The sequence below is a fragment of the Montipora foliosa genome, chromosome 7 (assembly GCF_036669935.1).
Source record: "Montipora foliosa isolate CH-2021 chromosome 7, ASM3666993v2, whole genome shotgun sequence".
In the NCBI taxonomy this organism is placed as follows: Eukaryota; Metazoa; Cnidaria; class Anthozoa; order Scleractinia; family Acroporidae; genus Montipora; species Montipora foliosa.
The window spans coordinates 25722025-25736947 of NC_090875.1; the positions used below are offsets into that span (position 1 = coordinate 25722025).

The 14923-nt window shown below is 39.4% G+C and overlaps 1 protein-coding gene and 1 long non-coding RNA gene across 5 annotated transcripts in view; one reads left to right on the top strand and one right to left on the bottom strand.

Annotated features, from left to right (window-relative positions):
* The window catches only part of LOC138011563 (sonic hedgehog protein-like), a 40536-nt gene extending 34330 nt beyond the window's left edge, over positions 1–6206 (bottom strand). For 2 of the 3 annotated variants that reach the window (XM_068858630.1, XM_068858628.1), the window contains exons 1-2: positions 6079–6206; positions 1469–1583 (exon numbers count right to left, since the gene is read on the bottom strand). The gene's annotated coding sequence lies outside the window, so the exon portion shown is untranslated. Of the gene's footprint in view, positions 1–90; positions 249–1468; positions 1584–6078 lie in introns of those variants that run through there. The other variant, XM_068858631.1, reaches the window with a different exon arrangement.
* Positions 1–14923, top strand: part of LOC138011564 (uncharacterized) — a 41278-nt gene that overhangs the window by 15599 nt on the left and 10756 nt on the right. Inside the window, exon 1 of one of the 2 annotated variants that reach the window (XR_011124741.1) lies at positions 593–1006. The exons of the other annotated variant lie outside the window; for it this stretch is intronic. This is a non-coding gene — a long non-coding RNA (uncharacterized lncRNA). Of the gene's footprint in view, positions 1–592; positions 1007–14923 lie in introns of those variants that run through there. 2 annotated transcript variants of the gene reach the window in all.

The window sequence follows — 14923 nt, forward strand, 5'->3', positions numbered from 1 at the left end:
CACCAATGCGTCTATGGATTTCTTGCCACTTACTAATCATTTTGTTCCGACCAAAAGAGAAAGTGTGCGCAGAAATTCGCCTAAACTTACATTTCATCGTCGTTTTCCGCTTTGTTACGCGGTTTGCCTCACACCAGTTCGTCCGAACAGTGAGAAAAGCCTTGAGAAAAGTGGCTGTGGAACGCTTGAAGGGGTCTTTCCGATTCAGACGCGTGGCTACAATTAACACGTTTAAACGTTTTGTAAAAGACAGAGTGCTTGCGTGAGACTGTGAGATTTTTCTCTTGTCAAGTCGAGTGTGTGCTTAATCCTTCAGACAAAATTAAGATCCTCCTTAAATTCTCTCAGTCTAGATAATGTGGCCTGGGAAACCAACGCTACAAGACTTTCTCTCATGCTAATCTGGAAAACATCTCAAACCTTCCGTGGAGAATCAGTTGCGTATCTCCGAATTAGGCAAGCAAGTTTTCAACCCCTTCAAATACATCCCATATCACTATCGCAATACAGATAATTAGAGCCTCAATATTCTTTGGGTGGATTTTTCAAAAGGATTTTCACAGATCCAATTTATTCGCAGCGATAACTTAGATAAGTATCACGTCATTTTGTTTAAGGAATGTGAGCTACGCTGAAAGATAAAAAGTATTGAGAAAATTCATGAAAAAATCTGAGGAAAGAAAGGAAATGCTGAAGATGAAAAAGTTTCACGCGAGGTTAGGCGCGGCGGACACAATGGATCTTAATCTACACCAAACAGGCATATTGCTTATCAGCGACAAAACAGTTTTCGCAAAAGCAGGAATGATATGAAATCATTGTTTTTCTGATAAGATGTTTGCTCATCCACTTAGGAATCTCTCGAAAAATCAGTTAGTCAGATTCAAATGATCGACGCAATATGAAATGTGATTTTCTGTCCTCTCCTCCATACCTATGCAGGACTTTTGAGTGGAGAAAAAACGGCAACAACAAAGCTATTGTTGATATGGGGTACGGAGTGTAGGTAGGTGTGTACTCAGGCTTAAGTCAGAACCGAGTAGGTACTGTAGTTTAGATGTTGCCTAAGATAGTTTTTTTTACCGGAAATCATGTTTTATGTACACAAACACCAACGCTGATAGTGTGATAATGACGGCAAGTAACAACATTCCCACTTTTCCTCAGCGGTTTCAAAAGAAATTTTGCGATCGCAAGTGCCAAAACTTTTCCTCTACTTTGGTCATTAAATGTAACGTGGACGGCATTTGGCTAGGTAAGTGGTATTAATTATTCGAGGTATTGTTTTGCAACGGTGTATTTCCTCTTTAACGAGTTCGTTATGATGGGGTTTACTTGCAATATTAAGGTAAGAAACGTCCACAAAATTCCTACACGCAACTCGTTTGCAAATGCAGCTCTGTCGTCGGTTAGTTACAAGAGGCATTACCGTATGTTTGGTGTAAGGACAGTATTATAAGTTTCTTACCTAAGACAGTATGCGTTCTCCATACCAAGCAAATGCAACGCACTCAGTCAACTGTCCCGGCTAAGTCCTTTGTGCTGATCGGTGGCGGTAAACCTCTGACCGCGCGCGCGTCACACTGAAATGCATGTAAGAGGAGCTGTCAAATGCGTGATATAAGCCAACATTGGCGGTACCTTTCACAGAAGCGTAACATACGAGCTAATTTGCAAAATTGTTATCTTTCGTAATACCCACATGCACGCATATGCACGGTCACAGATTCCGGCGATACGAATTTTATTCTTTATTCATCCAGTTCCCTTTTTTTTTGGAGTATCCATGTATCATAATTCTAACCAGGTCGAATATTGCACATCAATTTCTGCTCTTGCTCAGGTTGCTAATGTCGTTTTTAAATGCCAACAAATTCTTGGGTGGTGATGGTGATCTATGTCTAGCAAGAAGTACATGATATGCAGCATTCAGAATTTTATGCTATGGATCGTTCAAATGGAAGAAGTCTTTCTTTTAAACAAATCTGAGACATACTTGCAATATCCTCTACCACCAGACGTTTCCTCAAGGTGTCATAAGCCTTGAATTAAGCGTATCAAGTACGTTTTTTGAGTGCTAAATTCATTTTTGTCCATTTATGACAACAGTAACAAATCTAAACATTTAGCTGGTTCTGTCCGTTAAAAAACGCACTCGTTTTCTTTTCTTTCCTAATCCACTTCTCTTTTCGACATGACAGAGATTTAGCATCGCGTTCAGGACAAACTTTGCGTTTTCAATTCGTTTTGCCAAAAATGGAAGAAACTTGTTTGATATTACAGCAGCTCGTTTCTTGCTTGTTAGATACCAACAGGTATCAAGTAACTTCAGTCTCAAAAGAGGAAGGAGACGAGTTAAAATCAGTGAAATGTTTATGTTTTTATGACAAGGACCAGACTGCCATACCCGAGGGGGGGGGGGTACTCCCAGAAAAATTGGGTAGGGGTGTGTGGCCCGCTTCCCAAAACCCTTACCCTATTTATGACCAAAATGGCGAAAAATTGGCCAAAATCGATACCCTATTTATGACCAAAACGGCTGAAAATCCCTACCCTTTGGGGCCGCACATACCTATATCCCGGGGGGGGGACTCCCATATGAAACAGACGGGGATGCTCGTCAGAAATTTTGAATTTAACCCCTAAAGGAGACCAATCTAGGCGTGGCTTAAGCAAATTTTGACCCCTAAAAGAGACCGTTTAAAAACACAAAAATACGACACGCAATGAGTTTTAATGATAAAAAGGCATAATCATCGAATGCTTTTATCTAAAAAGAAAATTTAAAAGGAAATTTGACTTCTGTTTCTCTCCGCGTAATTCTGTGTTACTTCGCAGAACCCTAAACGAGACCTTGGTGGCATAAAATATTGGCGCTTTGCCCGGAACACCCTAAGCGAGACCAAAATCCAAAATTTACACCCCTAAGCGAGACGACGAGCATCCCCGTCTGTTTCATATGGGAGTCCCCCCCCCCGGGACCTATATAGCCCATATATGGGAGTACCCCCCCCCCCCCCCCCCCTGGCCTGCCATGCTGTTTCACGTAAACGCCATGCTAAATCCCTATCAGATCATCTTAACAAGAAACGCGCTGACATTGAATTTTTCTCTTTAATTCGCGGTCGACAATGTTGCGGAATTTCATTCGCTATTCTATGTGCAGGTTTCCGAAATAGTCTGTCTATAGCTTATAAATCCAATATGAAATACTCTACTACAGATGTTTGTTGTGCTTTGGGGCATTTTTGACAGAAGTAGCAACAATTTGGACGGCTTTCACAGTTTGGACGATAACGTTGACGGCGCAAATCGCTTTGATCTAACATGGCCTGATTCTCCCCAATATTCTTTAATGACTATGTGCCTCAACGGTAACTTTTAAGGACTAGTGTCTGCAGCAATTTTCACCCATCCAGTTTTGGGGTCTTCCGGTTTTCACTTGCGACACCCAGTCTCGAGCGCGCAATTATGCTACTATCATTTTAGTTCTTGTTTTCGGCCTCAACTAAGGAAATTCATGATAGACATGTGTCAGATTTGTAGAGGTCATAATTAAGATAGATAAGGATAATTTGCCCGAATTGCTCATGATAAATCACCTTGTGGCTTCATTCCAAAATTGATACTGTATCCATGAAACTATACAATTTCTAAACTTCAATATGAAGTCACGGCAGTTTAGTTCAGTGGTCTCACGTTGATGATATCTCTCTTCCTTTGCTGACATTTGAGTGATGAAGCGTTCAATTTGAGAGATCGATAAACACTCGTGTGTTTTGTGACTATTTCAGTGAAAAGAACATTTGGAACGTCAAATATGACGGTCTGTCATTAACTCAATTTGCGGTTGGAATTTATGCCGAAGCTTAAGAGTCTCATTGGTTATCATTCCTTTATTTCTTGAGTGTTAAATAGTTTCTTCTGAGACTTTAATGACCTGGTATAGCCGATTTTGCAAACGAGTGAGCAAGTCGATGAACGGTCTAAGTTGGCTATTAAAAAAGGCTAGACTTGATTTCCTAATCCGCAATCCTACTTGAAACAGAGTTGACGAAGCGTAAGTCAGATGGCACTGACTCGATATCCTCCTTTCGATAACATCGCAAGAAAATAACATATTGCAACCGTCGGTGAGTCTATGATGAATACTTGAAATTTTACACTGAATGAATCGTTCTCTCCAGGGGGCCGTTTCTCTAAAGTCCCGAAACTTTACGGTCCATTTTCGGGTGTCACAATTCCCTTTGTAACTCAAGAACGGAGAGCATTTAATCTGTCAAACTTCACAGTTAATTTTCTTTTTGTTACCTTGAAAACATGTTAAAAGATCAGCTTTCCAAAACAAGCGGTTGGCAATTTAAGAGATGGCTTTTCGGGCCCGCAAAGTTTTCGGGACTTTCGAGAAACGGGCCCCTGGTGACGATCGGAGTTAGGACGAAGACTCACGTTAAAATGCATAGTGGATTAAAGGGTTGGACGATTACCAACGGGTATCTCGGACTCCGATTGTTGATCACCACAAGTCTTGACAAAGTCTGAGTACGGTACTGCTTGAAAGTTCATTCATCCGATCAGCAGCAACGATCTGCTAATACATGTGCAAAAATTTGAATTCCAAAGGATTTATTAATTAATTATTAATTGGACTGGCTTTCGCTATTTCAATGGCTGAGGCGATTAATTAGTTACGTGCCAGCCTCCGGCAAGTGAAGCTTCGACTTCCTTCCCGTGCACACAATGACACTCAAGCTTTTATAGGAGAAAAAGAAAGACTGAACTTGCGTGCTAATTGGAATGTTAAAAGAGAATACATTTAGCGACAGATATCAGGTCACAAGCCAACATAAAACTCTCAAGTTGTAATTTCAAATGTGCGATACGATTTGGTATGAATAAAGTACTATATATTTGGCAAAACTGATTGCGAATCTCTGATTTACGTTTTCTCTGCAAAACACAAAGCCTTAATTTCCCTGTGGAAAATGAACAAAAAATCTCCTTAGAATTAACCATGGTGATATAGCGATCGGGAAATTTCAGATTAAATTGCGTATCAGTAATCTCAAATTACTCAATTCGAGACAGTTTGTAAGTGAACCCCGTTACCATTCCAGTATTTCAGAGACTCGACTAATTTAATTCGAAAGCAAACCAAAAAGGCGGCCTTATAGGGTAGAAATCGTTCGAACGTTTAATTAACTTTATTCGGTGATTTCAGCCAACATATTAGATCAAGTGACTCAGTAAGACCACTTCAAAAACCATCTCGCACACAATTAAACATGCCTTTAGATCGACCTACACTAATATGCTTTAACTTGCCAAATCTTGTTTCCTAAAAATAGTAACAAATCTTTCCCCGCCCAAAAATGCAGTAGGTCCTGTGCTTCATTTTATCCTAGCAAGTTTGAGAATCGCATTCCACACAGAGGTGCATCGTCACCTTAGGCCTGACAAAAATATTGGGAACACCATGCTCCATACTTGGGAACAGTGTGTGGGTTTTTTCCTGTCCTAAATAACCAAAACCGACCTTTTTCGCTCATCGCTGAGCTAAATAACCATCGATCATGATCTAAATTACTCTTCAAGTAACATCATACGATTGCCTGCTTCCCTGAGATATTTTGTCAAAATATTCTTACGTTTTATGAAATGATAAGACTAATTCACGCAGTAAAAGCTCAGTACCCAAAAGAGTACTTCACCACTGTATTGCGCACACTGACATCACAAGAAAACGTAAAGGTCTCTTCTTTTTCTTTTACAAAATGCATTGGAAAGGTTGGGAAACAATAAATTCAACTATTTATCTTTCCTTTACATCAAGTTAAGTGCATAAAGACATGAAGATGCTGGGAGAGCCCTCAGAAGCTGGACTGCGTTTCTCTCAACTTGCGTTTCGAGGAACTCTCGTCTAGCTCAGTTTTCTCATGCTGCCGCACTCTCCAAATTTACGATATACATCGCTGAACCCAATATACGAGCGCTAAAGCACGAAGCAATTATTAGCTCACATTTGGCTCAGGGTAAACTTTCTCAAAAATCAATTTTTTCCCTAACATTAAAGCATACCTCTGACGTTTTTCCGAGACAAATAGTGAAACAGTTACGTTAGTCTGTGTCTTTAGTTACGTGCCCCGCAGCCTCGGGAAAGTGAAGCTTCGACTTCCTTCCTGAGGACAGATGGCACTGGAGCTTTTATAGTGGAAAAAGGAAGAACTTGCGCGCAAATCGTAATATCAAAAATAGAATGCACTTAGCGACGGATATCAGGCCATAAGCCAACATAAAACTTTCAAGTTGTAATTCCAAATGGGCGAGACGTTTTGGTATGAATCAAATACGTGAAGTGCATATGTGAAAAAAATTGTAAATCTCTAATTTTAAGTCTCTCAGGAAAATGAACAAAATTTTAAAAATATCTCTTTAGAATTAACGTGATACAGCGATCGGGAAATTTCCGTTAACTTTGCCGCCATAATGTCGTATTACTGACCTAGAGACTTGAACTGAAACCCAACTTGGGCGGGCAAAGATTCGTTACCATTTTTAGTAAACAAGTATTGGCAAGTTAAAGCAGATTATTGTAGCAAAACATATCATTTTAGCGCCCCCTGCAACATATCTATCTATCAGGTACGATTGCAATATGACTCGGTTGATTGTATGAGTCCCTAAAATTCTGGTTAAGCTTCCTTTTGGCTGGACTACGAACCTGTTCGATAAACTGACTTATCCCTTATTATTCTGAACAAAAATAAAGTTACAGAATCCGTACACTCGATATCTTGAAAATGCCATGTGAAAACAGAGTCAATCACTTCATCTAATTTTGATTGAGAAATGGTTTCTATCTCCAGTGTTGAGGAAATTTGTTAGTCTGCTGGAAAATGATGATGGTGCAGTTGATTCCGAACAAGTTAACTGGTAAAAATATGTTCCGAACAATGTACATGACGTTTTGTACTTCTTGTGTCTTTCCCTGTTAAATGATCCATTGGCTACAAACGAAAGTTCTTTTTCCAGCCAGCCTTTTTCGTGTCTTAAAAAACCCCTTTCATTTTGCTTGGAGCGTAAGCCGATCATTGCTAAGAAATTCAAAACGGATTTGTTTAAAAAATATTTTTAAGTATTGGCACGGCTTGTAAAAACGCCGCGACTGTCTCAGTGTCAGCGCACAAAACCACGAGCATAAGCTATAGTCAGAAGTGTAAACACTTTTTAGTACTCAACTAGTGGTTAAACGCATAATTTTTGCGGTCGGAGGTAATGTAAGGGAAACCTCCAGATTTTTGCTTTTATCGAAAAAATTGAAGTAATTGCTATATTGGTTCAATTCTTCGCGACGAAAACATTAGCAAATGTTGGACCACGTTTTACCAACTGCAGTAGGGAAAAAAAGTGATGGACAGAAATTCATTGCCTGAGACATACTATTGTAATTTTTTTAATGCTTTGTAAGGAGCACAAAAAGAAAGTTGTAAAAATTTCGAAGTTTAAAATAAGAATAATTGAATTGGTTTGTTTCCTATTTGTATGAAAGGTCACTAGATGAGTTAAGCCCGTGAAAGGACTGATGAATAAAAGAAATCTCTCAATTGGCCATTTCCGAGTTCATGTCCGCCTCTTCTTCAAAGCGAGTCTAAGTGCGAAGTTGTTGTGATGGTAGTTAGTTCTACTTAACATATGAATGAAAACTAATTTTCATAACAAAAACTTTGCACGTAGACTCGCTTTGAAAAGGAGGCAGACACGAACTCGGAAATGGCCTATATATTTTTTAATATTTTCTTTTTAGCGGGAATACATGAGTCCAGCAAAGTGACCTGCTTTCAAAGGCAAGTAATTCATACCCTGCCAACTGGCTGGCTTTATAACTATAACTTAGTTGGTAAAGCATTGCACCAGCTTCGCAGAGGTCATGGGTTCGAATCTCTTTGAAGCCTCCTGAATTTTTCAGGGACCGGTTGCTGGAAGCCTGATTAGCGCTAACCGTTGGTTAAGAGGTATCAAAACCTATAGGTTTCCAGTGGTATTTAACGCTGATTAGCGCTAACCATGCTTCAACATCTTCAGCCTGAACGTTTTGCTTCCCCATTTCAGACCACGTGATGTTCTTTGGGGAATTTTCCTTTTGTTTTTTTCATAAGTTACTCGTACATAAGCACGTTCATATACGATGACGATTGAAAGAAATTGTTCTTTAGAGAACACCACGTGGTCTGAAATGGGAAAACGAAACGAGTGCGAGAATCACCTGCATCTTTCGTCTGTAACCCGCACTTCAAATATACATTTCTTCAAATTATTCTTGCTTACCCCGGAGGTGTAGACAAACTGATTTGCCGGTATTGGGGAGTTCATCTCGAACTTGGCATGATCGTCTTCTATATCAAAGGCAAATACAGGAGCATTTTTAGCTTTCTTGATAAAAATAGTGTCATTGGAGGTCCATATTAACTTTCATTTCAATCGTTTTTTTTCTTTGTCGACGTCTCCAAAAATTTTTTTTTTTGTAAAGTGTAAGGGATTCGGAGATAAAAATGTTAGCATTAGATTGGAGACACGTGGTCTGGAAACTCGAGATCGCTTACCTTATTGTCAGCCAGCTTTTTCTGTGTTCCTTACACTTCAACGGGTAAACTTTACAATTATTTTTGGTGGAGCATTAGCGTTGTAATGTGGTATATGATAGAAATATCCTGCTCACTGACTGGAACATTGATTGTCTTCGCAATTAACCCAACAATGGCTGCGACAGAACACTGTTCATCTCCTTGATGCCTAATATCTCCAAGCAGTTTCTTCCCAAATATTGTCTTAGTTCCTCAGCCTGAAGGCTGGCGTCTATAGCTCGTTTTTCTGCAGCCTTGCAAGGTCGTTCTTGAAAGTAGCTATGTCCATGCATGCAGTACTTATTGCAGTTTTCTCACGGTTTTGAATCTCCTGGTCTCTTTGCTGGTTTTGCGACAAGAAATTCTAGTACTTGTTTGAGAGAAAGTTAACTGATGTTTTCAGTTCATTACAGATGGCAATCATATCTTCTAACTTAAAACGAAGTGGTGTTAATAGGCCATTTCCGAGTTCATGCCTGCCTTCTCTTCAAAGCGAGTCAAAGTGCGACGTTTTTCTTATGAAAATTAGTTTCATTCATATCAAGTAGAAAGTATTTACCATCACAAAAACTTTGCACTTAGACTCGCTTTGAAGAGGAGACAGACGTGAACTCGGAAATGGCATATTCCTCCATGAGAAGGTTCTTAACCTGCTCAATTGCATCCGTTAGGTAAATTCAGTGTGTGAGGGCAAGTATAAAGTGAGGGTTGTACTTCTCGTCGTCTTTCGGAACATGTAACTACACACGACTTTCTTCAAATCAGAAATCTGTTTCTGTAAATCGGCTACTAACTTGATGGTAATTTGTGTCTGACAAATGAAATTTTATGACTTCTATGCCCCACAATTCAATATATTATTGTTGAATTGCCATCCACTATATTCAAACAAAGAAACTCGCGTTTTGTCACTTACTTTCTTTTCTTCGACCACCGACAAGTTTAAAAATTACCTTATATATTTCCCTGCAGCCCTATTGAAAGTTAGGAAAAACTTTTGAATCGATAAAGATTTGTTAGCCCAGTTTCTTGGATCATTACGCTAACTGTGCAATCAAGATGTACATTTCTCATCCACTTGAAAGCGAAAATGAAGTTCAATTTTTTTAATTGGACCCTTTTTGTACGTGGCAAAACCCTGACAAGATTTTCCGAATTTAGTATTTTTCAATCATGTAGTCCATGACCCAAATCAATAGGAAATCAAGGGAAGAATGCTCCCTGAATCTCATTTTATAGCTGCTTTGCAATTTAATTCTGGCAACGGTTCTTTTAAAAACTGGGTCATTTGGCTGCCACGAAACTAACACATGACCTGACGTTAACCGCAATCTCACCCTGCCAGCAGAGCCCTTCTTAACTGGACGAGAAAGAAAGGACTCTACAGAAATCGTGTCAGGTCTTTATCAGTATGTGTAAGCCTTTGCAAGGAGTCAGTTTCAAACCCAGGCCAAGTTAAGTCTTCCTCAAGTCTCGATCGCACTCGTGACGACATATTGATTTTCGTACTGAAGGCTCGATTTTGACCTTCGCTTTGTCAAAAATATGATGCACGCGCTGCGTAAACCTGTTTGACCAGAGTGAGTAGCCCAGAAAAACTTGAAAGGCTTGCCACGATTTCTGCAGAGCCTCTCTTGCTCGCCCTCTGGTGAGTTTTTGAGAGAATCTGCTTGCAGGGTGCCGCAATCTCTGCCCTGTGGGTTTTTTTCAGTCTGTATAGATTCGGTTATTGCATCGCATCAAAAAATTTACCTCATTTATTATCATTTAAATATTGTTTGATTAAATCATCCTATTTTGGATTACACACTGGCTGTATGATATATATTTTCTTATTACTAGTAGTAGTAATCTCGGATTATTGAAGTACGTTTGGCAATCGTTTTGGAAAGAAACAATTGTAGGATCAATGTTTGAGCCTACGAGTATGTATCCAATAAGCGCCTAGTACTGTGACTCATGTGACAGGATGGTTAATCACCGTCGGGTGGGGTCGATATCGGGATGGGAGACCATGGAGATAACGGCTTTCATAGAGGCCATATGAATCGTAATGTATTCTCATATTTAATGGAATGCTGACCATTCACCACTTAAGGAGACATAAACCTAGGAGTAATAATCGATTATGATGTGCGTTCGTTGGGAAAAACTCACTGCACGAGCCGAGATGCTATGGAGACGATGCATTTTATATGTAAAGCACTTATTAATATCGGTATTTGAGGCTTGTGGAATGTGGCTGAAAATAGAAAGTTTGAAGCGATGAGGTGATGACATCATAAAAAGCAGACGAACGAAAAACGAAAACTTGCGCATGCTTATAAGCTCATCCTATGCAGAGGATACCTAAGATTAGAAATCGCGTTCTCCTAATGTCGAATAAACCATATAATAATAAACATCCTACTGTTCGTCCTTTTCCTTAGTCTGTTTTTTCTTTTTTTCTTATAATTGTCAAATTATTTTGATCTATATCTATTCTGTAATAATCTTCACAATCCGGCGGTGTTACAATTTTCCACCAGCTAAACGGATACAAATGTTTAACCATCTCCATTCCATCTTGAGGAAAAGGAGCATCAAACGTGCCAAATCTTACTTTGGAGAGAGGTGGCTGCACAAGTTTGGTGGGAAACGAGTGATAAAGCCAATAGTTCACGAAAAAAATCCAAGGTTCGTATCCTCCTCGCCATAGGTTGCCACGGTAATCATAGAAAACAAAGATGTCGATACTACCCCCGACGGTAAAGGCTCCGGTCATTTTATATCTATCTGCAACTCCCAATCCTGCTGCTATAAACCTAGACTTGAATTCTGTTAGTGATATCTTGCTGAATTTTCCTTCGCCACAAATCCCAAAGTCGACATCGTGATCCCAGGGAAGAGGGCCTTGAATTCCCCTCAGAGGTCCCCAGAGGGATCCGTAGACTAGCCAATGGTCGATTTCTATACTGTCCAAAACAGAATGAGTTATGTTGGCAAGTCTAACAAGGCGGGCAGTATGGCTTTTGGAGTTGTAACACTTCGGTTTTACACCCCAAGGGTCATTGCCAGTGTAAGTTGCATAGTTTCTGGAGTTGAATCCAATATAGATGACAATGGCTATCACGCAAATGCATTTCATTAAGTTTTTTATTCCATGGTATATTTTATGTCTTGACCTTAAAAGCCCCAAAGTGAGAGCTGGCATCTTCTGAATGTGTCCTAACAAAAACATGAAACAAAAAAGTAACTTTTTAATGTTTACATGCACTATAATCTGTTGCAAAGAAGCCACAAATGATTGGATTAATTATGAAGATCAAATTATAAGTATAAGAAATCGAAGGAACACAATTTATCAAAATTGCACGAGCCATGAGCATTTTGAGAACTTTCAAAACATCACTCGGGCACGTCAATCACGAAATGTACAAGCAGGTTATTAAAAGTTTTTTTCATTTATTATACGCAACAAAATTACTCCATTGCTGTGTTGCCATAGCAACTTCCGTATTTGTGTGGGCCCATTTCCATCAGTAGGGCTAACGCTCAAATGGTTCATATGGGGTAGAGAACTAGCACTTCACATTACACTCTAATCAGTTAAGTCTGTTCAAATATAAGTGCTACACGACCAACGTTTGCAAAAACGTAATCCCTACTTGTTTTGTCAAAGATAACCTGCTTGAGTGTCTCATGAGCTGGGAAGCCAAGTTGTAGCCACCTCTTTTTTCTAACTGTATTGGGAGGGATAGGTGGGTGGGCACATTGATAATAAAAGTCTGCTAAGTTCCAGGAGTGGATGTTAGCAGTGTGGTGGACTATGGATATCCACTTGTCTTCTCCCGCTACTGATCCTTGTCTCCATTACACATTTCTGCACACCACCAAAGATGATTTAATATTTGCTTAATCCAAGCAGACAAGTCACTGCAATTTCCTTTCTTCATAACTTTTTTAAATTATACTCTTGGACAAGTGCCAAACACCAGAGACATCAAATTGGTAATACCAACATGGCGATCAGTGGCAACAACATAAATGTTGACAGGGCAATATCATGACCAAAGTACAAAACAGTTAACTGTTTATCCTTCAACAGATTTATGTCCTTACATTGCATGGTAAGCATGTGCTTGACTAAAAAAGAAATGGCACCAAATTGTTACAATCATCATCATCATATGGTGGCCACAAAAAAAAAAAACCTGTACTAATAATATTGTCCTATAATCGGAGAATGACTGGGGCAGACATTTCAAGCATGCAATGTTCTGACGTGACAGCAATTAACATCTTTGACATTTTTTTAAAGATGTTTGTATCACCGCACTTCCGAACATACTTAAAAAGTAATGAAAGGAAAGCCAGAAAAATTTAGGCTTGAATGATATGCCATCCAGCATGCATTTGCTGCAATTTTAATTGCCGGCATAGCTCTCGCATCACAGAAAGCAATTTCATTGCCTTTGAAATTGCCTTTGAATGTATAATGTTTTCGAGCAACTTCAGAATACCCCGCCATAGCTAACCACTATTGTTTCCCCTATGCGGCATCTTTTGAAAGAACGAGACCCTACGGATCGTTTTCACGTGACGTCATCATTTTCTAAAATCCAAAACTAAAAGACCACGAAAGTTTTTATCCTCATCAGGCATAAGAGGCGGTAAATTTGTATCCATTTGCAATTTTGAAGCTCAATAGCGTGCTTTGTTTGGAAACCAGAGCATTTTGAATTTCTGAGTTTAGCGGTGCGTGACACGAGGCGACGATCGAGTTTATTGAGAAATATATATTTATCTCATGGTTTTGAGCCTTTTTAGAATTTAAAGCATTAGGAAAAGTGCTTAGGTAAATAGCTGTCTGTTCAGTACAGATGATCACTCGCCTAGATAGCCAAAGTAAGTAACAGATGTTGACATTACTTTCCGGCCGCCATATTGGTGCACCACAGATGTGCACCAACATGGCGTTTTCATACTGGGCTCTATAAATTTCTGCGAAACATTTCGACGAATATCTGAAGTTTGGGGAAACGTACAGGCCTAAAACTCGGAGAAGTGTCTTCTTCATTTATCTTCTACAACATCACGAATTCTTGACTTTTTCCACTGGATGGTTTTCGATTTATTTTTTTATTGCGTGACAGTGAAAACGATCTATTCTTATTCAATGAAATGCAAATAAGTGGCGGGGTATTTTGAAGTTTAGCCATGTTTTCTCTGATATCATTCTTTCCTTTTCTGCACTTCTTTTAGAAGTTAAGTCCATCTTAATTATGTTGTTTTGAGCGCTTAACTGCTGAATAACGTATTTTAGCTCATATTTTTGCTGTACTCTGCATATCAACGACGTGAAATACATGTAACTGAATTTGAGGTTTTAATGACAACGCGAGGAGATACAAATGTGTATCGCTTATTTTCTACTTTCACTTTGAAACCGCTCGTACCAATTTATATTTAGAATACTTTACCCGAACGAGATGGAGTAATCGCGAAACACTTGAGGTGACGTCGTTTACGTCGTCATCGTACAGATCTTCAAGTTCTTAATGATTCAATTTCATCCTATAAATCTTGCATTTGGTTAAACTCGCATGTTGCTTATGCTGATCCGGGATGCTGATAAAGTAAGTATTTTGTGATATACAAAAAAACTAATTTCTCATCTGTTGATGGCAGTTTTTGAACACATAGAAATATTTATGTGAATATTAAAACCTGCTGAATTTTCCGATGGCTTGACTCGAGACTGTACGTGATCAGACGTTTAGTCAATTTTCAATGCACAAAGTTGTGTAAGTCACTTTCGACGACGGGAAGATGTTGTTAACGTAAGCCAATGTCACCTTACCTTATATAAAACCAAACGATAATTATTTGGACATCTGGCGAGAGGACAACTCAAGGACAACAGAGTCCAACGTAGGATCTTTAAACGGACATCTATTTACAGCCCGCTTTAGTCATGCAAGCGATCCGAATAGCCGACGGGAGAATGGGGATAAACATTCTCCCGGTTCAATATCGCGTTCGCCCCGCTTGGCTCATAAAACGCCTGTTATGCGGGTGTCCGGAAAACTAAGACCTAAGACCTAAGACCTAAGACCCGGAAAACTAAGACCTAAGACCCGGAAAACTAAGACCCGGAAACCTAAGACCCGGAAACCTAAGACCCGGAAAACTAAGACCCTTTTCATTTTAGTTCTCAAAGCAATCCCTGGGCCGTTTAAAAAGGCGCAAACACATAATAAATAAATGCGAAGGAAATCGGGAATAAATCACGCGCAAAGCAGCAAATAAGCCATAGAAAA